The 23,451-nt window shown below is 42.1% G+C and overlaps 1 long non-coding RNA gene across 1 annotated transcript; it reads right to left on the bottom strand.

The window, feature by feature from the left end:
• Positions 1–2,051: 2,051 nt before the first annotated feature.
• LOC146705385 (uncharacterized) lies at positions 2,052–2,758 on the bottom strand. The gene is made up of 2 exons (XR_014921691.1): positions 2,663–2,758; positions 2,052–2,579 (listed from the first exon to the last, which is right to left on the bottom strand). It is a non-coding gene; the product is annotated as an uncharacterized LOC146705385 (long non-coding RNA).
• Positions 2,759–23,451: the final 20,693 nt, after the last annotated feature.

Genomic DNA, 23,451 nt, shown 5'->3' with positions numbered 1-23,451 from the left:
TTTATATAGACTTAATTTAACATGGGGGTCTCTGGGGGAGGGACGCATTTTTGGAGCCACCCTCAAGTGGACATTAGAGGATGTGCAGTTTTGGTACGTCAGCGATGTCTCCTTCTTTTGCCTCTTTGCACAGGAAAATGTGCAGTTTCAGGATGCAGGTCATAAAAAAGGCTTTGAATGTTGATTAGCTTTACTCGCTACAGACACATCTGTACCACCCCTGTATGTTTTATCATCTTTGCCCTGACAGAGACGGATGAGGAGTGAAGCAGCGAAGTAAACAACTGAACTCTCTCCCTCCCCGTCTTCCCACTTGGCTGTTTGACTCTCTCTCAGTCTCACACTATCTATTCACAGTCAATCCCGTCAGTGCAGCAAGACAGAGCCTGCAGTTGTTTCGCCGTGGTTATTTGCTGGTATATAATCAGCAGCAGTAACACCCTTTACCCTAAGACACACAGACACACACACACACACACACACACACACACACACACACACACACACACACACACACCCGTCAGACTGCTGTGATTCCACCATCTCCCCAATTCCAAAGCTATTTCCTCACAGAAGACTTTCACACAGGCAGAGAGACAGGGAGGGAAGGTGCTGTAGGTGTGCGTGTTATGCCGGAGGAAAATTCCAGAGAAAGGAGACAAAAAGGGAAAGAGAGAGGGACAGATATCATTGTAATGACTGCATGCAAGTCGATACTCTTGCATACTGAATATTCCCCCAGAGGGCTTTTTCCATTACCCCAGAATGGGGGGGGGGGGGTCATTTAGCTGATCCAACACAGCTTTTCCTCACTTTCTTTCTTTCTTTCTCTATTTCTTTTTTAGCTCTCCCTCCCTTCCTCTCTCTCTTTTCTCTGCTATTTTTTTCACAGACACATTGTGCAAATGTAACCTTTAGCAAGCCCCCAACCCTCCTACCCATCCACCCTAACCCACACCCCACCGCACCACACTGCTCCCCATCCCCAGGAAGTTGGCTAGCCACTTTGCTGCCAAGAAATATGAAAAACTGGCAGGCTGCCCGTTTCATCTGCAAACACACAGCAAAAAAAAAGAGAGAAGAGGGAGGGGGAGGATGGAAGCAGCAGGAGATGGAGGGGAGAGAGAGTGGGAGGAGGGAGGGAGTGGAGGTGACACAGAGGAGAAGGAAATGCTGCCGCCGCCGCTGCTGTGCTTTGCCACGAAGAAGAAAAAAGGCTGAAAAGCAGAGCGAGCAGAGAGAGAGCAGGCAGCAGAGAAATAAGGATGAATTTTACATGCATGACAAGGGGCGGCATTACTGAGTGAAGATAAATCATATGTGGACGTTTTCTCAGTGAGCTGGGTTCACACATGAACATGCACACACACGAATCCTGCTTTGCATGCCACGTGTGTGCAGAGCGAGACTCGTGTGGTAGGGGAAAGTAAATGAACCCTTTGGAGCCATATTTAGGCTGGTTCCTCAACTTTATGGGTGCATTGCACTGACACAGATACAAGATAAAGCTATTTATCAACAGAGTAATAAAATACTAGATTTTTATCCATCATAGCTGCAGTGCAGACTTTTGATGACAAAAAAGTAAACTTGTCTTTTTAACATGGGATTCTAAAGGGACCAACTCACTTTTGGAGCCAGCCTTCAACTTCACAGCAGAAATAAACATATTTGCAGTCAGATCTGTAGATTGTTCGTATTTCCACCTCCATGTATTTGCACCCTGTGTTGTTTGAAAGGGGTCTGCCTCTTTACTTCCTGTTTTGTTTTGAAGCTTACTGTCTGATTGAATTCACTTCTTCCTTATTAACCTTCTTGTCCTGATGTTCCTCTTCTCTCCAGTGTATACCGCCACCTCTCTAGACTCTCTTTTATCCACTCCCTACAGACCACAGTATCATCTGCAAACATCATGGTCCACAGAGACTCCTGCCTGAGCTAATCTGTCAGCCGCTCGATCACTACTAGAAAACAAGGAGGTCAGAGAAGATCCCACTTGTAATTAGGGATGGGTATTGATAAGATTTTAACGATTCCGATTCCATTTTCGATTCTGTTTAACGATTCGATTCCTTATCGATTCTCTTATCGATTCTTTTTTTTTTTAAAGGAGAACACTAAAGTCGATTAGCTTAGAACTGTGTTTTATATCTTCTCTTTGAACAAGATAGAAATTTAGGAGTAACATGGCCTTACAAACCCAACAGTGAGATCTTAAGAGATTCACAGCCTACGGCTCTTCAATGGGGTGTCACAGGGTCCCCAGGAAAAAAAATGTATATGTAAAATAATAAAATAAATATTCTCCTGTAGCAATAACAAAGTTTAACATAAATTATTCTGTAGCAATTACACAAGAATATCCAGTAATGTCCTGCCTACAATTAAACACATTCACTTACCAAAGTGAAATCGGGGGCATCTGCTGTGGCAAATGGGTGCAAGCCTTTGACCACAAACTTAGACACTGCTGGGTGACATTCGTCTATCCTGGCCTGAAAGGAGACGCTACCGGTAGACTGCAGCGAGAACTGCCAGCATCTGAGCCAGCCAGACTCTGTCTCTCTCATCATGGTTATCTAAATGCAACGCACAGTAATAGCAGGTTTTGTAATAAGGTAAATCGCGCTAACATAATATGCAATGCTAATTGATTAGTTACCTGCAGTATTAACGGGAGAGGACGTGGAAACGCTACCGCTGCTGCTGGGTTGAGCTTCGCTAGTCCGGAGCGGATCAAAAACACGACATTCGTTGAAAGCAATCGTGTGTTTTTTGAGCAAATGCTTTTGCATATTCGTAGTGTTTCCTCCCTTTGATGAAATCTCTACTTTGCAAGTATTGCACGTTGCCCTGTTGTCATCCTTTCTCATAAAGTGTAACCAAACTTTTGAGCGTTTGTGCCGCTCAGGCGCCGTGTTTCCTACTGGGTAAAAGACGCTACTCAACATGATGACGTCATTCGGGGCGACTGGAATCGATTAGGGAATCGTTTTTAAAAGTGGCAAACGATTCCAAGGAATTGAAACAGTGGGAACCGGTTCTCAACAAGAACCGGTTTTCGATACCCATCCCTACTTGTAATACTACCCTACCTTGAACCCATCTGTGACTCGTACCACACACTTCACCACTATCTTACTATCTTCATACAAGTCCTACACCAGCAGGAAAAGCCTCCCAAACTTTTCCACCATTCCTGACTTTCTCATGTAGTGCCATCTAGTGTGTCTTTAATCATGTAGTAAAGCATTATGTTCTGCATACCAATGTTGAGGCACAGTGGAGATACCATGATGACTTGGGGTTGCTTACCTGTCTTAGCCTGAACAGCTTGTCAGCGTGGAGAAGGAATGAAGGAGTGTTTAACAGGGTAATGTAAGGATGGCCATGTGAATGTGCTGTTTCTGTTTATATTCTGATTCCGAATACAATTATCTACTAATCAGAAGGTTGGTGGCATCCTTGGAAAATATACCGACCCCAAGTTGTTCCCAGTGTATTCACTGTAGTGTGAATGTTAGATGGCGACACTTATATGTAGAAAAAGTGCTTTTGTGAATGGATGAATGAGACATGGATAAAGCACTTTGCATGCTCAAGTAGAGTAGAAAAGTCCATGTTTGCTGTACCCCAAATCAAGTCCACCTTATGACTTTTAAACCATAGTTGGCCCATTTCCAAAACTGCCCAAATATGCCTGCTAGTTTGGACTTGAGATCAAAACAATAACAAAACACATGGTTTAAACAAGCAGTCTTCACTAGCCATCCAAGTGAAGATTTATGTAAGGAAACTAAGAAAGAATAATCTTCACGACCAAGGTAATTTAATTATACTTTCGTCATATTTTCATCTCAGTTACTATTACATTGAATACATTTGTATATTTCTTCTGTTTTAAATACTGTGAAAACACCTTGGATAATAAACATGAGTTAACAGAATGTTAAAAGTTTTTTCTATACTGTTAATTTTTTGAAAATCGGCAGCTCCAATTTGCTCACCTCATGTGGAACATGGAGCTAAAACCTCCTTCTACTGCAAACCAAAACTCAAAATCGAAAATATAGCAAAGTGTTTACTGACATAGAGGAAATAAATGTATGATGACTGAAAACAAGAATTATGGCTGTCACAGATGAGAAAACACAAAGTCCTGAAGTTGCTGTGGGGAAAAGTGTTTTGTAACCACTCTGACAGTCTGACAGGTGTGGAGCTTATGGATTTTGTAAGGCGTCACTGATGAGGACACTCTGCTTTTTGGATTAATATTATTTAAGCAAAACTTTGCCTGCAAAATAAACTATTTCCTATCCTGAAAAAGTAAACCTGAGGTCAGCTTTAGCCTGCTATATTAGGGTCCACTTGTAAAATTGATAAGATGTAAGAGTAGGTGTAGCCCACAGGTTAGAAAAACTTACCCTAGAAGGCCAAAGGATTGCCAGTTTTACACCACATACTGCAATTACCATTTTATACATACCAACAGCCATTTTTTAGCCATAGTCATTTTTAGCCATTGTGATGTCTTCCTGTGTCTGAGGACTCTTCATTTTAAAGCCTTACTTTAGCATTTTGGCACTATCAATCTGCTAGAAATCATCATGACTCAAGACTAGAGTGAAAAGCTTCCCAAACATTCGGTCCTTCAACTAAAAGTCCTCAACTAAAGTTCTCAATCATCTATCCATTTTCATCAACTCCTCTTCCCAAACACCTTCTCTAGTTCTTTCAGTTCCCAAGTCAGCTTAGAGACATCGTTGGACATATGGACATATGTTACAGAGTATAGCATGGTGCACAGCAAAATCTCCAGTATTAAATTAACACTAGAGAGTGTCTATATGGGTCCAGACCTCTGAGTGTTAAATACAACACTGTTGAGTGTTAAATTAACACTTTTGACAGTGTTATATGTTTAAAAGTAACCTAGTCAGTTTTGAAGATTAACAAAGTCTAACACTGAGCAGTGCTGATTTTCTAACACTGGAAAATAACTCAAAATGTTAGAAATATTCCAGTGTTAGAAAATCAGCACTGCTCAGTGTTAGCCATTACATAATTTATAATTCATAATTTAACACTCAACAGTGTTGTATTTAACACTCAGAGGTCTGGACCCATATAGACACTCTCTAGTGTTAATTTAACACTGGAGATTTTGCTGTGTGGAAAAGGATGGGGAGAATCCCCCACTAAGCTTTTGGGTTGGCATTACTTTAGATTTTGTTTTGTATTAATTGCATGCTTTGGTGTTTCTTTGTGTTTGATGTGAGGTGTGGGCCACACCCATGTGGGAGTGGAGATTCTACTCTAATCCAGCTGCCAGCTATTTGGAGTTGAATACAGGGAGCAGCTGATTGGGGAGGATTGGAGCCCTTCTCTATAAAGGGGAGAGGAAACAGGAAGTAGGGGTTGTCGTTGTTTTTTTAGTAGGACACTGGTGTAGCAGGGAAGCCTCGAAGATCCAGGATGAAGTGTGCACATTTTAACGGAAAAGATTTTTAACCTGGCCTGGTTTTGCTTTTGAAATAATCTGAGGATGTTGGAGGGAGGACTCATTCTTATTGGGATGTGAGTGGATGTGCTGGGAGGCAGGAAAACAAACACTGGACTGGAGACTCTCTGTGCCCCTGACAAGGAAACTGGACCAGTTTTGGGGAAGTTCCAGCTCCCAGGATGTGATGTGGAGACCCAACCTCGAACGAAGTCAGGCCTGAAAAGGTGGGTGGCAAGCCTTTTTGAGGAAGATGCAGGATTGATACGTTTTGGCTGCTTGTTCTTCCAAGTGACCACCTTTCCCCTGTTTGTAACCAGGCTAACAACCCTGACCGCGGTGGCTTTGGGCCTTGGATTCCTGGCCAGAGTTGTGTCTTCAGCCAGTAGTGTTACCCGGAGAAAGAACAAATAAATCTTGTGTAACCCATTACAGTGTGCGTGTGGTGGTTCGTTACTGGTCAATATTAGAGCTACTACTTTCTTGTACGGAGGCCATTTTGGGCCTTACGTAACACATACTACAGGCAGGGCATCAGAACTGAAGTAGGATGTAGGAAGACAACTGAGACTCGACACAAAAAGATGTCATCTTTTTGGGACATCATCTGGACTCCACATCTTTCCCACTTACGTCATATTTGGACATGACGGTGTGTGATACAGATACCTGCTAGCTAGTGTTAAGTACCATCCAAATAGTCTGTGAAGGTTCTCAGTCATCCAGGTCATCGTAGTCAAAGGAGCTTGCAAAGAAAAGCGTCTGGACTTCTTTAAGTTGCTTGAAGACGTTTCACCTCCCATCCGAGAAGCTTCTTCAGTTCTAAGGTCAAATGGTGGAGAGTCCCAGATTTAAACCTAGTGGGAGTATCCCCCCACAGAGGGACAAAAGGACCCCTGATGATCCTCTAATCGCCTGAGCCAAAGTGTGAAACTGGGTGTGGGTCCCAATCAGCCAGAGTTTCGGGTGAGCTCCTTGTGAAACCTGGCCCCACCTTATCATGCGAATTCCTGAGGTCAGATGGCCCAGGATGTGAGTGGGCGTTAAGGCGTCTGGGAAGGGATCGCAAAACTGGATTATAGATGGCAGAGAGTTGGTGTCGTAAACCCCCGCCTCTGTTCAAAGATGGTCGCTCACAGTGGACATAGAAGAAAACACACCTGAAGACAGTCAGGAGAAATGGGTAAAGAACTTTTCAGACAGGATTCTCACTGAACCTGAAAAGAGAGTATTAGCCAAGGACTCAATTTTGCCATTTCTCCACAACAGTTGCCCATAGTGGACCTCATCACAGCCACAGAATCCGGCATACGGATTAATAAATTATCACAGACAGAAGCAGAGCAAATCAGGATGAAAGTCTCAGCCACGCTCTCCAGTGCCAAAGTCCCTCCGTCCAACCTCACAATACAAGAAAAGAAGGCCGTTGCTTCCCTGAGCAAAGACCACAACATCACTGTTTTACCAGCTGATAAGGGAAGATGCACCGTGGTCCTAAACACTACAGATTACCATACAAAGATCACTACTCTCCTCAGTGACAACAATACCTATGAAGCCTTAAAGCGAGACCCCACAAGCAGCTACAAAAAGAAAGTTATAGCTTGCCTTCAAGACTTTGAAAAGGATAAAGTCATTGACCGCCTTACATATCACCGCCTTTACCCAGGGGATGCCATACCCTGCATTTACGGACTTCCTAAAATCCACAAGGAAGCTGTCCCACTCAGACCCATAGTCAGTAGCATAAACTCAGCCACTTATAACATTGCAAAACACCTTGCTACCATCCTTGCTCCTCTCGTGGGGAACACCCCACACCACATCAAGAACTCCACCGACTTCACCGACAAGGTCCAGAAACGTACCCTGGATCCAGATGAAACCATGGTGTCCTTTGATGTAGTCTCTCTCTTCACTTGCATACCCACCACGGAGGCCGTGGAGACTGTCAGAAAACGACTACAAGAAGACAGCTCCGTGGAGGACAGGACACCCGATCAGATTTGCACACTGTTAGACCTCTGCCTCATCACAACATACTTCAAATACAACGAAGGCTTTTACAGACAAAAACATGGCTGTGCCATGGGCTCCCCCGTGTCACCTATTGTAGCCAACCTTTACATGGAGAAAGTGGAAAGGAAGGCTCTTGGCTCTTTCAAAGGAAGAGTACCCAGCCACTGGTACAGATATGTAGACGAAACCTGGGTCAAAATCAAAACACAAGAAGTGGAATCCTTCACTGCGCACATTAACTCTGTGGATAAAAACATCAAGTTCACCAGGGAAGACACAAAGGACGACTGTTTGCCTTTCCTGGACTGCGCTGTGCACATTGAAGAGAATGGCAACCTCGACATCGAAGTTTACCGGAAGCCCACACACACGGACCAGTACCTCCTCTTTGACTCCCATCACCCTCTGGAACACAAACTTGGAGTAATTAGGACCCTACACCACCGGGCAGAACATGTTCCCTCTAAGCCTGAAGGGAAAAAGAAGGAACACACACATGTAAAGGAAGCACTCAAAACGTGCGGCTATCCTAAATGGGCGTTCTTAAAGTCAGCAAAGAGGCACAGAAAAGAAGACCAGACACCAGCGAGGGAGGATAAGGACAGATGCAACAACATTGTCATCCCCTATGTAGCCGGTGTATCAGAGAAACTCAGGAGAGTTTTCTCCAAGCATGACGTCCCAGTGTATTTCAGACCCAGCAACACGCTCAGTCGGAAACTGGTTCACCCGAAAGACAAAATGCCAAAACACAGACTTAACAATGTGGTGTATGCTGTACAGTGCAGCGAGGAATGCCCAGACCTCTACATTGGAGAGACCAAACAGCCACTTCACAAGCGCATTGCACAACATAGAAGAGCCACCTCCACAGGACAAGACTCAGCAGTCCATCTGCATCTTAAGGATAAAGGACACTCTTTCGAGGATGCCAATGTTCACATTTTGGACAGAGAGGACAGATGGTTTGAAAGAGGAGTGAAAGAAGCCATCTATGTCCACTGTGAGCGACCATCTTTGAACAGAGGCGGTGGTTTACGACACCAACTCTCTGCCATCTATAATCCAGTTTTGAGATCCCTTCCCAGACGCCTTAACGCCCACTCACATCCTGGGCCATCTGATCTCAGGAATTCGCATGATAAGACGGGGCCAGGTTTCACAATGAGCTCGCCCGAAACTCTGGCTGATTGGGACCCACACCCAGTTTCACACCTTGGCTCAGGCGATTAGAGGATCATCAGGGGGTCCTTTTGTCCCTCTGTGGGGGGTTACTCCCACTAGGTTTATATCTGGGACTCTCCACCATTTGACCTTAGAACTGAAGAAGCTTCTCGGATGAGAGGTGAAACGTCTTCAAGCAACTTAAAGAAGTCCAGACGCTTTTCTTTTCAAGCTCCTTTGACTACCATCCAAATAGAATATCAGACAGAATGTCACATAATTGCTTTAAAAAGCTTCCAACAGCACAAACACGGTCCAGAGGTCCACTTCAGGGACTCCAGTTTAGCTGATGTGAAGCCTAGCAAACAGCTAGCAGCTATAGTTGCCTGCTTCACCATCCACCTGCCAGTCAAAGAGGCCACACCCCTAATACCATCAGAGCAAACTGGAAGCCTTGATAATAGCCCGATGAATGGATAACAAAAACAACCCCCTGATTTTAAAATGGAAGTCTATGGGGATTGACTCACATTTGGAGGCAGCCTCAAGTGGCCACGGGAGGAACTGCTGTAGTTTGTTTTGTCAGCTCGATGGTGCGATTAAATCAGCTTTAACAGATCAAACGTGCATATTTTGAGGGATTTGGGGGTTTTCATTGTTCCTTTTAATCACATTCATACTACCTGATACACTGATGTTGACACCATTTTAAAGATCATGCCAGTTTCCTTTATCTTTAAATTTGTTTTCATTTAAGCCACAGTGCATGATCCTTTGTTGCTAGTTTATTCATTATGGACTCTTTCAGCCCACTGCTGTGCTGGATATAAATAACAAAGCATTTGCTCCCATACACAGGATGAGCTGTGCTGAATAAATTACCAAATCTGAGTTCCTCCTCATTGTATTTACATTTGCTATGGCCCAAGCGTCCTCCTTGACATCTTTCTTGGACCCCGTGGCATTTCCCATCACGGAGAGAGGCGGTTTTATTCGGCTAAATCCTTGATGTTTCATGGCACATCTTCGTGATGCGTCTTTCTGTGAGCTCTTCCTGTGGTTTTGACGTCTCCAAGTGATGCTCTTCCTGTCTGTTGCCTGGCAACAGAAGGGGAAAAATAGATGAGGTGATGAGTGAAGGTGAGCCCAAGGGAGATAGGAGGAGAGAGAAAGAAGATATAGGAAGGGAGGGGGAGTAAAGCGCTGGTTGTTATTTTCTTCTTGGCGAGCACTCGTGGCTTGCTCTGTTTCTGTTCTGTAACGTTCCTCTAAAATAAAATTTAAAAAAAAAAACAGAAGCAAACCGCTGTTGAATATGAGATAACACCAAAGGTTAACACATGTCAGGAGGTGGATTTTTTTTCTTATTACATTTTAGTGCGTGAAGCAGGGTTTTACTAACCACTATTAGCATGATAAATATGTCTTGTTTGTGTAGCTGTAGTTCCTTAGATGTATTCTCTTTAAATGAATCGATCCAATTGTACAAATGCACACACTACAGTGTATAACTGCCGGAGCATGCATATGTTTGCTTTTATTATAATATGGCTGTGCACTCTCCCTGCACTATACTGTGTACTGTTTACAAGCGACTTTCAGCTTTTATGTGCATTTTAAAACATCCTTATATGTTTTTTGTTTTGTTTGCATGCTGTGCAAAAATCTTGAGCCAGGGCTGATTTCCATATAGTTTGCTTCAAAAGGAGAAAGACATTCTTGTATATTTTTTTTAAGTGGTCTTTATTTATAAAAGTATTTCAGAGTTTTTCTTTAGTTATTGGCTGCTTTTTCACACATTTTCAGTCCAGTCTTTGTACCTGACGATTTTAAGTCATAACCTGACTTATTAATCATTCAAGCATTAAAAAAGGTCGGGGCTCTGGGGAGGCCAATCCATGACTGGCAGTGTTCCACTCTGTGCTTTTCTATCCAGATATGCTTTTTCTGCACTGACAGTGTGTTTGGGATCATTGCCATCAGTTTCATCATTCTAAAATGTAAGATGTTGCCCTTCCATGAAAATGGCTTCTTGACAGCTGTCCTTCCACTGAGACCATCTCTGATGAGGCTTCAGTGAACATCATATGGATCAGCTAAGGGACTAAATGATCTCGAGTCCTTTGTTAGGTCTTTCCTGGATTTTTTTCCCTATTTCTTATATGGACATGACTTTCAGATCATGTTCATCTGCTGTAGATAGTTCTTTAGACCTGACACTTCTTTATTGTCCACTTGTCCAGTTTCTTCAAAATTTTTAAGTACACACCATGCTGAGATATACCAGACAAACTGTTATCTGTTAAAAGAATGCAGGTTTAGGGTACTTTCATACTGGTGTTACCTGTCTTTTTATATACAATCTGTGTTCACAATAAACATTTCACATAGTCATCCACCCTTCTAACCAAGATGAATAAAATGTGACTTTCAAGTTTTTTGTACTGATCTCAATCCAATGTGTTTGGGTATTAGTTGAAGGTTTACCGAGTTAAGTTTAGTCTTTCCTGTTTTATTTTGAAAGAGTTTCTTTAGTGTTCTCATTGATTGTGTTTTCATCTACTTACAGCTGTGTTTGAATGGCAGGCTTGTCGAGGGGTTGCAGATCTGATGTCGCCCTCGCAGACTTGTCACAGCAGGAGCTGCTGGCACGACAATGGAGCTTGTCTGTGGTGGTGGCTGTCAAGTCGGCAGCTCCTTTAGTTTCATAAAAGTAAGCCAAATCCTCACTTCTGTCACGCTCCTAACCATCCTCAAGACACGGTTTGTGCAAATGTTCTAAGATTTTTGAACATTTTAAAACTTTATTGTTTTTCTTGACTACTTTGAGCTACAGAGGAGCAGTGGTGCAGAAAAATCTGAACTTCTGTTAGTCCATGTGTCCCTCCCAGTGAAACTCTTGGAACTTGTGACATTTATAGAGAGACCTCCCACATCACATTGTTAAAAGCGAGAGGAGCGTTCAGTCTGATTTTCCTCCATTGAATAAACCATGTTCTCATTTCTGGGAACTCAAACTGTCTTGTCAAACCAGTGGCACGTTGCATGCTGTCCTGTGCCAGGACATAGTAAAGATGACGTGAGTCAGTCACTCCCAGCTTGTAATTTTTAAGGTGCAGGGTTACTGTTTTCTAAATCTAACAAAGTAGGTTTTAGGATCTAGACGTAAACAATGAGTAAAAGTACCCAGCAAACATGTGGATGCTGAATAACCATCTGCTGGCAGTATTTCCTCAATGTAGGTTTACCATCGAGTGTAGTTCTTGAACGTCACCATGATTATTTTGTTCACCATGAACCCCATCATACCACAACCAGTTTTGACCTTGGAGACGAGGTTTCTGCTTCAACCTTATTTACTGGGTAAAAATCAAAGAAAAAACAGACACAGACAAGAGGATGTTGATGTTATTTCCACATGGAATAAAGGTCTCGTCAGACCGTCTGATATAAATGAAGAAATCAGATTACTGTTTATTTTGAGGGGATAGGTTAATTGAAAAATCTAAATTGCCCATAGGTGTGAATGCGGGAGTGAATGTGAGTGCGAATTGTTGTCTGTCTCTGTGTGTTAGCCCTGCGACAGACTGGCGACCTGTCCAGGGTGTACCTCTTGCCATATGACAGCTGGGATAGGCTCCAGCACCCCTCACGACCCTGAAAACACTAAGCGGAAGTGATGGATAGATGTTTATTTTGAACATTACAAAAAAAGTGTAACTCATAGTTTGAAAATGCAAAACAAAAATAGCGAATATATTAATCAGTTGTATATTTTAAAAAAGAAATTACATTTTGTCCATTAGAGAGAGAGAAGGAAAATCTAAACATCTGTCTCCTTTCTGTCTACATTCATCTCATTCCCTCGCCTTTGCATTCACAAATGTAATATATAGGGGGCGATCGTGGCTCAAGAGTTGGCAGTTCGTCTTGTAACCGGAAAGTTGCTGGTTCAAGCCCCGGCTTGGACAGTCTCGGTCGTTGTGTCTTTGGGCAAGACACTTCACCTACTGGTGATGGCCAGAGGGGCCGATGGCCCGATATGGCAGCCTCGCTTCTGTCAGTCTGCCCCAGGGTACCTGTGGCTACAACTGTAGCTGCCTCCACCAGTGTGTAAATGTGAGAGTGGATGAATAGTGGCATTGTAAAGCGCTTTGAGGGTCTCGAAAAAAGCTATATAAATGCAATCCATTATTATTATATACATGTACACCCATACTCACTTACCTACAACACATAATCTTTCATTTATTAGTAATTTAATAGTTTTAATAAATAAATATTATTATTTATATAATAATATTTATGTGGATACTTTTACACATGCATGTATATATATGTATATACAGACACGTCTATCTGTATACACCTACCTACAAATATCTATATGTGGAGATTCAAATACCTGTCAGTGCCTGATAAAGTCCTTCCTCTTCCAATTTCTTTGTGAAAATTGTTTCTTTTAATAAATTTGTTAAATAACAATAACTAAGTTAGTCACCAAATGGTCTCATGCTGGACATGCTGGACCATTACAACGTGAAATGTTTCATATTTGTGAGGGGAGATTCTTAGCTCAGTAAGATGATAAGTGGTCCTCAGTGAGATGAGTGAGTGAACGGCTGCAATATACATGTAATATACATAAAAGGACCCTCTCAAAGTGCATTGGTTCAGAACAGTGCTAAAGGAATCCAAGTAGATGGTGGTTTCTGTTTTTGTTTTGCTCTATGAACACTATCACACTTGGAGTTCATTTGTTCATTTGTGAAAACTTGTAGATTTTGTTCTGGTTTGGTTTCCTTTCATACAGAGAAAAATACTGAGCAAACGTGAGAACGTTCAGTCTTCTCATTGGCCAGAAGAGTCTGGGGTGGGAGCAACCGAAGTAAATACAGGAAGAAAGTGCTGTGTTCTGGACTAGTACATCTAGAGTTTACTCCTAATATTTGCATTTCAGGCAAATCTGTATTCTTCACGTCTGCTGCATCTCAAAATGCAAAGCATACGTGACTAAGTGAAGGTGTTTAGCTTAAACTTCAAGTTGCACTGAAGTCGCATCCCATTCTCACCATCAACAAACTGCTCTGGAGTTCTTTTGGAATTGGATCCAGACTACTTCCTCCAAGGGGTCTTGGTGTGGTTGTTTTGTTCTGAATGAGCATAATGTGCACAGCATGAGCAGACAATAACATAAGTGCATTCCCTCACCTTTGCACTGTGTACTGTGGTCTGAGAAGGACAATTCTCAGACCACAGTACACAGTGGGACTACCATTGAATGTATAGTAAAAGTGACTGTGACCATGAGCCTTAATGTTAGCATATCGGCCTATACTGTTTTGGTGTTAATCCAGCAGTGGTTATATTTGAATGAGTGGGATGAGTAATAATTAAGTGATAAGGACTCAAAGACAGATGTGAATAAACTACTTACCAGGTGGAAAGCAGAAGTCCATTACCAAAGAACAAAATAATGGGGAACAAACACACTGCCTGATCCAAAATCCAAAACATATTCAAAACGCACTGAAGGGCAGATAAATAGATACTCACACAAAGAACAGAGGAAAATAAAATAAAAAATACTATAATGATGTAAATACTCTCAGACACAATGAGCGCTAATCAGACAGAGAGGAAACACCTGGAAAACAAAACACAGCTGAAACTAATCAAGGACAATGAAGCGGGGAAGTAAACCTGAGGAAGAAATAAGAGACAAAATGATTGTCAAAATTAAACAGTAAACAAGTAAACATGGAAAAAGCCAACACACAAATGGTGATTTAAGCAAGAGGAGACAAAATAAAAATGATTAATACCAAAACATGAACAGTCAACACAGAATAACATTTCTAATAAGAAACATCAGAGATAACAAACCAAACAGAAACTCACAAACACGACCATAACATCCAAATAAAATCCCACTGAAACCAAAGCGCAGATGGACGGTCTGTTAGTACAATTAACTGCACAGCAAGCTGTATTGTTTCTCAGATAACTGCATTAAAAAATTTTCCAAATGGCACCAACAGCACAAACACAGTCCAGATGTCCAGTTCAGAGACTCGAGTTGACCAGTTATTTTGCTAAATAGGCTTAATTATCAACTGTACTACAGCCTAAATTTCAAAGTCAAAGTTTCTACTGATTTAGTTGGACCCCCAGTTGCCATAAAAGTTGAATATAATATAAATGAAATACTCAGTTCAGGCTTCAAAGCTCAGCTCTTTTAATTAACAGATCATGGCTCATTTTTAGACCTTAAATATGGTTTTAATAAAGAGGTAACACAGTAGGAATCCCAGCTGAGCTGACAACAACACTCCCATTCAACAGTGAGAGGCTCGACTGCTGAAGTTCACACAAAAGGTTTGTTGTAGAGATTAATTTGTTGATATAGAGAACATGTCTACTCTCAGACTGCCTCTTGCTTCCAGGAACTTTGGGTTTTGTGTAACTGTGAGCAATACACAAACGCACACACTGTGCTCAAGCGTCCATGAGTCACCACAATGACGCACGCCTGCTGAACATTTGCTGTGTGCTTCAGCGTTTCATATGTACACGATGGCAAAGGAAGGAAGAACTGCAGAGCTGAAGGGAGAAAAACCAGCCTCGAACATTTTATGTCCATATGTTCCTGTGCTGCGTTCATGATCACATTTTAAGGGGAATTAAATCATCTGTGTGTTAGAAAATAGAGGCTGTGCAGAGAAGTCTGTGCTTTAAGCTGAATAGCTAAATGTTCCATGTTTGTAGTCTGTGTTTGCAGTGCTCAGTTTGAGACTTTTACAAGACTTGATACAAAAATCAGGCACACTCACGTCTGTCAGGTTTATTATGTGCTTATAAGAGGTTAGCAAGCTTGGTTAGCATGCTTCATCCATAAAGCACCAGCAGCACAAACATGGTTTGGAGGTCAGCTACAGCCGCCTGTGTCACCATCCACCTGTGGGAGCCAGCCTTAAGTGGACATTAGAGGAACTGCAGTTTTTAGCATTCCAGCGCTGGCTTCCTTTCTTTAAGCTCCAGAGCTTAGAAGTAGTCCTCCTGCTGGCCAGTAGGAAGAATGCAGGATTGAATCTTAAACTGTGTGCCAAAAAGCCTTTTGAGAAACAAGATTACACTAAATAGTGATTTTTAATGGGGATTTTTTTTTATGTTTTTCTAGAAGAGTTACACTTCATGTGTCAGACAGACAAGCATGTCTGCTAGGTCATATTTTTTCTAAACCTAACCTTAGCTGGATGAAATGATATTGCATCTTTTGCAAATGCTCTTTTAATTTCATTAATTTTGTCTTTTCCCACTGAGTCTTAATTAAATATACACCTAAGTATAAAATGACTTACTAATAAGGTCAATAATATTCTTCTATATCTTCCAAATTAATAAAGAAATAGCTTTTCACAGCACATATAACTGACTAATCTCAATAATCTGAAGGTGCATCAGTTATTCTCTCCTCACGTCCCTCCTCTTATGTCCTAAGTGTGAGGATGCAAGGGGTGGAATCAAGGATGCATAAATGAGAAGATTCCCAGTCGAATGAATCTCAAGAGTCAGAAGGACTAAATGAAAGCGAAGGGAATGTGTGCAGAGCCAAAGGAGGAGGGGGAGGAGGCACAGGATCAATATCTAATTTCAGTGCTGGGCTCACTGTAGAGGCTTTTCCAATAAGGCTGGGATGGAACAGCAAAGTTTGAATAGCTGTGTATCTCTGTCTGCCTCTTGGTGCATCTCTGTTTGTCTCTTTGTCTTTTCCTTCTGTCCGTCTCTCCATCTGCAGCCTCATGGGTGGACCACACCTCCATCTGTCTTTAGGTCCAATGTGAGTGGCGTGGACTGAGTAACACAGGCTCAGAGAGTTACTTTTAACATCTTAACATCCTCCAGGTCACTGAATTAGGGGATTTCTATTAGGTTAACATCCAGCTTTTTTTATGGACACAAACAGCAACGAGCCAAACAAATTACCAAAAATACCCACATGAACTCATATTCTTTTACTTGTTTAGCTAACTCAAACTATAAATCCAGACTACCTCACTGAATGATTAAAAGCACAGCAGATATGTATTACTTATGAACACATTCTTGTATATTTGCAGTTTCCCACATGTGGAATTTTCTTGGGTCTCATGGGTATATTTTGAGGCTTATTTGTATTATTTTCACCTATTTGAGACAACACAACAATCATTTTACTAGAGGACAGTATCCCAGCTCTTATTCTGGCCAGTCCAAAATAATACTCCAACTCATCCGTTTTGGGCTGTAGCTGGTGATGGCTACTACTGGTGTTGGTCTGCTGGACCAAGAGAAATTACAACCTCCCAAGGATGAATTAGAAAGTTCATCTCAGGTACGTTGCCCCATGTTTTTCCCACTGTCTGATTTTATGCAGGCTGTATAAAATGAATTTCAAATATAATTTCATTACCTTCACCTTTGGTCACAAGCTCTGTGTGGCGACCAAAGCAATGAGTGCATGGATACAAGGAGCTTTCTCCAAAGGGTGGCTTGTCTCTCCCTTTGAGATAGGGTGAGAAGTTCAGTCATTCAGGAGGGACTCAGGGTAGAGCTGCTGCTGCTCCACATCAAAGGAGCCAGCTGACATGATTCGGGCATCTGATTAAGAGGCCTCCTGGGCACCTCCTCAGTGAGTTGTACTGGGCATTTCCAACTGGGAGGAGGCTACTGGGTAGACACCAGATTGCATCTCTTAGCTGCCCTGGATAAGTTATGGATAGATGGATGGATGTTATCAGTGATGTAAGTTTAGTTTTATGAGTACAGTATGGATTAAAATCCTCCTCTTTTTATTGTGTTTTCTTCCAATTTGTGTACCTACATGGAAACACCTATGACAGAAGAACTGGCCAAGATGTAACAGGTGCCATTTGTTATTCAATCAGCTGTTAAAACATAACCAAACCGCCTACCCTTACCCTAACCCGACGTGGGTCAGCAGATACCTGGTGGAAGTTTACTGACTAAGAAATATGCTCATCTTGACAGTTTCCTAGCCTTATTGTGTTTGAGTCAAAGGTTTATTTAAAGTGCCAGTAACCTCTTATCAACCTCTCAGGGAGCCATCATTAAGTGTTTTATAGGTATTCTTATGAATATGTTCTTAAGACAGTTGGCAGCTGAATGAATTTACCTCACCTCAGCCTTTCATATTTGAGGAAAATCTTGCTCTGATGAGTGTTTCAAAAGCTCATTTTACAGTTTATCATCCAGAGTAATTTACAGGGTTGAACAGCCTCAACAATGCAATGGAACCACCAAGCTTTGGTCATTTCTTTTCTCTTTCACTGCAGTCCAAACCACAGCAGTGAGTGCAGGATGGAGGAGTTTGAAGAGGCGAGTTTTCCTTCCTGAAATATTTATAAGAAAATGCACCAGTGCAACTCTGCAGCAGCCACAGCCGCGATGTTGCCTCTCAGCTGTTAGGCTCTTGCTTTCTTCACATTTGTTTTTGCTTCTTTGGCCATTGTGCACCTGAAGTCATTTTTAACTTGGAAGCTAATCCATCACTTTGTCCCTATAAACATCCACCCCACTTCAGATAAATACGCTGGTTCAAGTAAACGTAACTTGTAGTGTTTTATTTATTTGAATGAAATCAGACCCAATGTAAGCTCACGTTTTCATATTCATTCAGCCCACTATAACTGCAGCCCTTGAGTCATAATGTAATAAGCAGCAACACATACAACCGACTTTGAATTCATTCTCAACGATAACATAACATCTTCAAAACCCTGCTCGTCCTCGGGTCATTAAAACCCTCAAATTCACCAAAACAATACAGAGGCCATGGCCTCGGTCTCTTCAGCGGCGGCCCTGCTGCCCTGAAGATGTCTTTGCAGATCAGCTGCACTTATCTCTGGTGGGTCTTTAACATTTCACATTCCAACATCCAACATGACATATCCCTGACTTGACGATGAAAGATAGATATATAGCCCACATTATCATACTCATGCCAAGGTTATTTATAAGTTCAGTGTCGTAGGCGTTTTACATGATACCAAACCATCCTGGATTAGGCTTGTTGTAATTATTGACCTTTCTTCATTGGAGAATTCTTTCAGTTACACGATGTTTTAGGGTTTTCTTCCAATCAAATCCCCCCTCAGTGGTTTAGTGGCCCGGTTTTGACCTCCAGGGCTGAAAAATGAGGTCAGTTCTTTTACAGTTTTTTCTGATTGCTTAAGCACATTTTTTGTAACTATTGGCTAATTTTGCAAAACTCTTCACACAAATAAGAAAACCTGTCACCCAATTATCAAAACATTTTAGTTCTCTTGCAAAAGCAAACACAGCTAGATTAACTCTTCACACCTTCGTAAAAATGGTGTTTCCGTATCAAACAGTACACACAAGCCATCATCTACTAAGCACACAATGCGCCAACTGCACACTGATGGTATGAATACAAAACACATCTGGCTTTTGCTGTCTCTGTGCACAAGGTAGGCTATGTCAGTTTGAGCTCATACTTCTGTCATAGATCCATAAGCATAGAGGGATCCAAACTTCAAGTACTGGTGTTTATTCAAACACATCAAAACAAACACAAGTGTTCATTTCCAAGTATAGGATTATTTGCAATCGCCATAATGACTATATGGGTTACTTGGTCTGCAGTGAACATGCTTCCTCTGCCCCAGCATCTGGTCATCTAGCAATTCTGTAAAGTAACAATTTCAGTATTTTTACATCAGTGGTATTGGTGTGTTTCTCATTGGCATATGGCAGTGCTACAAATCTTTGTGCGAAGTGACTGTACTAACCGATTCTCATTTCAAGATGTCCTTATGGTACTTGCTCCAGTGTAGCGGCTCGAGTTAGGCTGGACCCGTTGGCCAGCTACCCTCAGGGTCATTCCACGGTTGATTACATGGTCCACTATTGTAGCTCTGATGTCATCAGCAATTCTATTTCTTACTCTTCCTACCCTTCCTCTCCCCCCTCCTCATCTTCCTCTCCCCCCTCCTCATCTTCCTCTTGCTCCCCCTTGTCCTTGTCGTCCTCTTCATCCTACTTCTTCACCTCCACGTCCTCTTCCTCGGCCTCCTCTACTTCTCACTCTTTCTGCTCCCACCATTGTACTCCGCACACACAGCTTACCTGTATTATAGTGCTTAGGCTGATTGCAAAGTGAACTAATTATCTAAAGAAGTTTTCACATGTGAAAGTGTGCCAGACAGTTGGCAAATTAGTGTTAATGATAGCCATACATGTGTATACTTTTGCTAGGAGTGTGTTGGAAATTTGGTAATTGAGTGTTGTGCAGTGAATTGTGCCTACAGTTTTGCAAAGTGTGTGTTACAAAATTGCAAACTGAGTGCAAAGCAGTTTTTGTGCTTTTAGTTTTGCAAACTCAGTGAGTGGTTTTGCTATAAGTCTGAATAGTTTTAGAGATTGTGCTACAGGAATCACAGTTAGGGTTTAAGCATTTAGAAAAAACTGTAATGTCCATTTGAGGCCCGCTCCAAACATGAGTCAATCCCCTAAGACTTCCATGGCATAATGTCCAACTTTACAGCAGAAATAAACATGTGCGTAGCCTAATAAAAAAATGTTTTTTTTGTTTGTTTGTTTGTTTTTTTTAGCTGACCTGTTTAAGGCGTCAGTCATGGCTCAGTGACCCTCTCATAACCAGCGGTGACTAGTAGGGTCGCTTTGGAAAACAGTGTATTCCATAACCGCTAGCAGGATGCCATGGTCGCCAGTGAAACTGTGTAAAACATCAAAAAGTACAATGAAAACCAGAAGCAAAGACGGTTTGCTTTCAAAATAAAAGTGGCACCTTTTGAAACGTGTTGGTTGCAGTGGTAAGGAGCAGCTTTTACTCCTTTTTTTAGTCCCTTGAAAAGAGTAAACAGCAAGTGACAAGTTGGCGCCCTCCACGCAAACTACAGGTGACCTCAGTAATCTGAACATTTACAGGCTTAGTTTGACCTTCTCTGTGGGTGATTGTGGCTCAAGAGTTGGGAGTTCGCCTTGTAATCGGAAGGTTGCTGGTTCGAGCCCCGGCTTGGACAGTCTCGGTCGTTGTGTCCTTGGGCAAGATACTTCACCCATTGCCTACTGGTGGTGGTCAGAGGGCCCGGTGGCACCAGTGTCCGGCAGCCTCGCCTCTGTCAGTGCGCCCCAGGGTGACTGTGGCTACAATGTAGCTGCCATCACCAGTGTGTGAATGTGTGGATAACTGAATGTGTAAAGTGCTTTGGGGTCTGTAGGGACTAGTAAAGCGCTATATAAATATAGGATATTTACCATTTCTCTGTTCCTCTTTCTCAAAGGCCTGGTCTTTGCCCGAGCACCAAATATTTCTTTTTTCTGGCACAGTCTCCTATTTATTGTTGCTCAAGGTGCTGAATTTACTGGAGCAGCCAGTCTTAAATAAATAAATAAATTGGTAACCATGCTACATCACTTGTAGATGATTTCACATGAAGTGGAATGATTGATTTCAAGTGGTCTAAATATACTTTTATTAGCCCGTTACTTACTTACTTAGCACTGTTTGGCAGGTATCTCTGTCTGTGTGGTGCACTAATACAGTCTGTGCACGCAGCTTCATCACTCCTCTCATCCTCATTTGGTCACTTCTGACTCCAAGAAAACCAACATGGTGTTGACCAAAACATTGATGCTGAGGCTTCAAAACGAGTCCAAAACCGGTGGGTAACATCAGTGATGGTGATTTAGAACATGAGCACATGGCTTCACACTGAAAAAAGAAGCAATTTAACTCATAACTGGCAGCTCAGCCGAGTCTGACTGCTGGGTCTCTTTCAAATTTATGACATGCATCCAGACTTTGTTCAATTCCTCTTGGTTCAGTCTTGATATGGATATGATGGACCCATCAGGCAGTGAGAAATAGGGTGATTTTTGGCCACTTTAAAGCTCCTAAAGGGAAAACAATGAGTGGAAATTGTCAGCTGTGAACGACGCAGAGAAGGAAAAACGTAAACTTCAGAGTGGAATGGACTGCTTTTCAGAAAAAGCAGTGATGAATCCTCTCTTTGTCTTTTTCATGTAAGAGTATCAGTAACTGCTGTTTGTGTGCAGAGTACGTGTTTCCTGAGCAAACAGTATGTTGTACATACAAACATGTGTCATATCCTCACAGAGCATCCCAGTTTTCTCATGATTGTTTGATATGTGCTGTCCCTGCAGGTTTACTGAGGTTTGCTGTGTGTTCAGTGCAGGAATGAACAGCTCTTCAGCACTGAATCCTCAAACGATGACAAAAATGAACTCTCTCTCTCTCTCTCTCTCTCTCCCTCTCTCTCTCTCTCTCTCCCTCTCTCTCTCTCTCTCTCTCTCTCTCGTTTTCTTTTGCACTGGAGCTCCTCTCACTGGTGACCGCAGGAACTGACTGTGTGTCGCTTGAAAGCAGCAGCGGAGTGGATGTGACTGAAACACGGGATTATTTTCACGACGGTTTTAAATATTTCAGAGAGGAAGCCTTTCTCTGGAGGTATAAAACAGAAATAATCAGTTATATTTTTAATGAGTGCACATGTGCAGGAATGTGGCTGGTTGTATCTGCGCAGTGTAAGCGCTGAGGACTGGATGCAGATGGAGACTGGCTCTGCAGACTGAACTTTCCAAATCATCACAGTGAAGTTCTCCCCACCTTTTCCTTTTTTCCCATTTAGCTCTATACTGTACTGCCCTCCTGTGGTTCAATGAAAACACTGCAGCTCCACCATGAAACTGCACCTCTTTGTAATGTAAGCAGCTGGGGTGGATTATTGTTTCTGATTTCTTTTCTCACACATCTTGTATGAAGAAGTGAAATAGTTAAGCATGGTCCTGTGCATGTAGTGAAGGACTGTTGTAATGATCGTTGGCTCTGCTGCAAAGATTGCCCAGCAAGCTCTGCTCTGAAGAAATTGAAACACTATATTGCTGAAACTGTCTGTTCACTTTCTAGCATGAGCTGTACTTCGTATACAAACTGAACTCGGGAAATGGGATTTAAGTAACCTGCTGCCCAAACAACAAATGTGAACTACAGTCTTTGATTTAAAGGAAGGTTATATTTATATTTCTGCAGTTTCATTTGTCACATCTATTATGTGATGTGTTGTGTTTGTATGCTTTGAAAGTGTATATATGCCTTTTGTACACGGGTCAGTCTGTAAAAAGAGATCTCACTTTATATGATAGGACTCTTACTCTAACTCCATCGGCTTACTGTGAGATTTATTCCTTTGCTGTTAAAATTCCACCTAAGCTTTAGAATTAGAAGGACAGTGGTGCTGTTTTTATGTTACAAAAATGAAACAACGAAAAAAGAAAAATGAGGATTTATCCATCCATCCATCCCCACCTCTTCCAGCTGTTCCAGAGAGAAAATAAGGTGTTTGCAGACCACTCATCTAGGAGGTGTCCAGGAAGAAGCCTGAACCACCTCAGCTGGTTTTGTTCAGTGTGGAGGAGGCTTTAATGACCACCTTATTAATGCCTCACCCCATCTCTAAGGCTGAGCTCAGACACCCTCTAGAAAAATTTCTTCAACCTTAATACAGTAATACTACTATTATTACTACTACTACTACATCTATTGCTACTACTACTACAGCGGAGTAGAGCTGCTGCTCATGCGTGTTGAAAAAAGATGAGGTTGTTCAGATATCTGGTTAGGACGCCACCTAAAGCAGACCCAGAACCCCCTGGATAAATTCCATATCTCGTCTGGCCTGGGAACACCTTTGGATTCCAAG

The sequence above is a fragment of the Copadichromis virginalis genome, linkage group LG7, assembly GCF_057382275.1.
Source record: "Copadichromis virginalis isolate Kocher_CV1m ecotype Utaka linkage group LG7, C_Virginalis_male_GT1.1, whole genome shotgun sequence".
NCBI classification, from domain to species: domain Eukaryota; kingdom Metazoa; phylum Chordata; class Actinopteri; order Cichliformes; family Cichlidae; genus Copadichromis; species Copadichromis virginalis.
The sequence above is the reverse complement of the archived record's forward strand: the minus strand, read 5'-3'. Positions and strand labels throughout refer to the sequence as shown.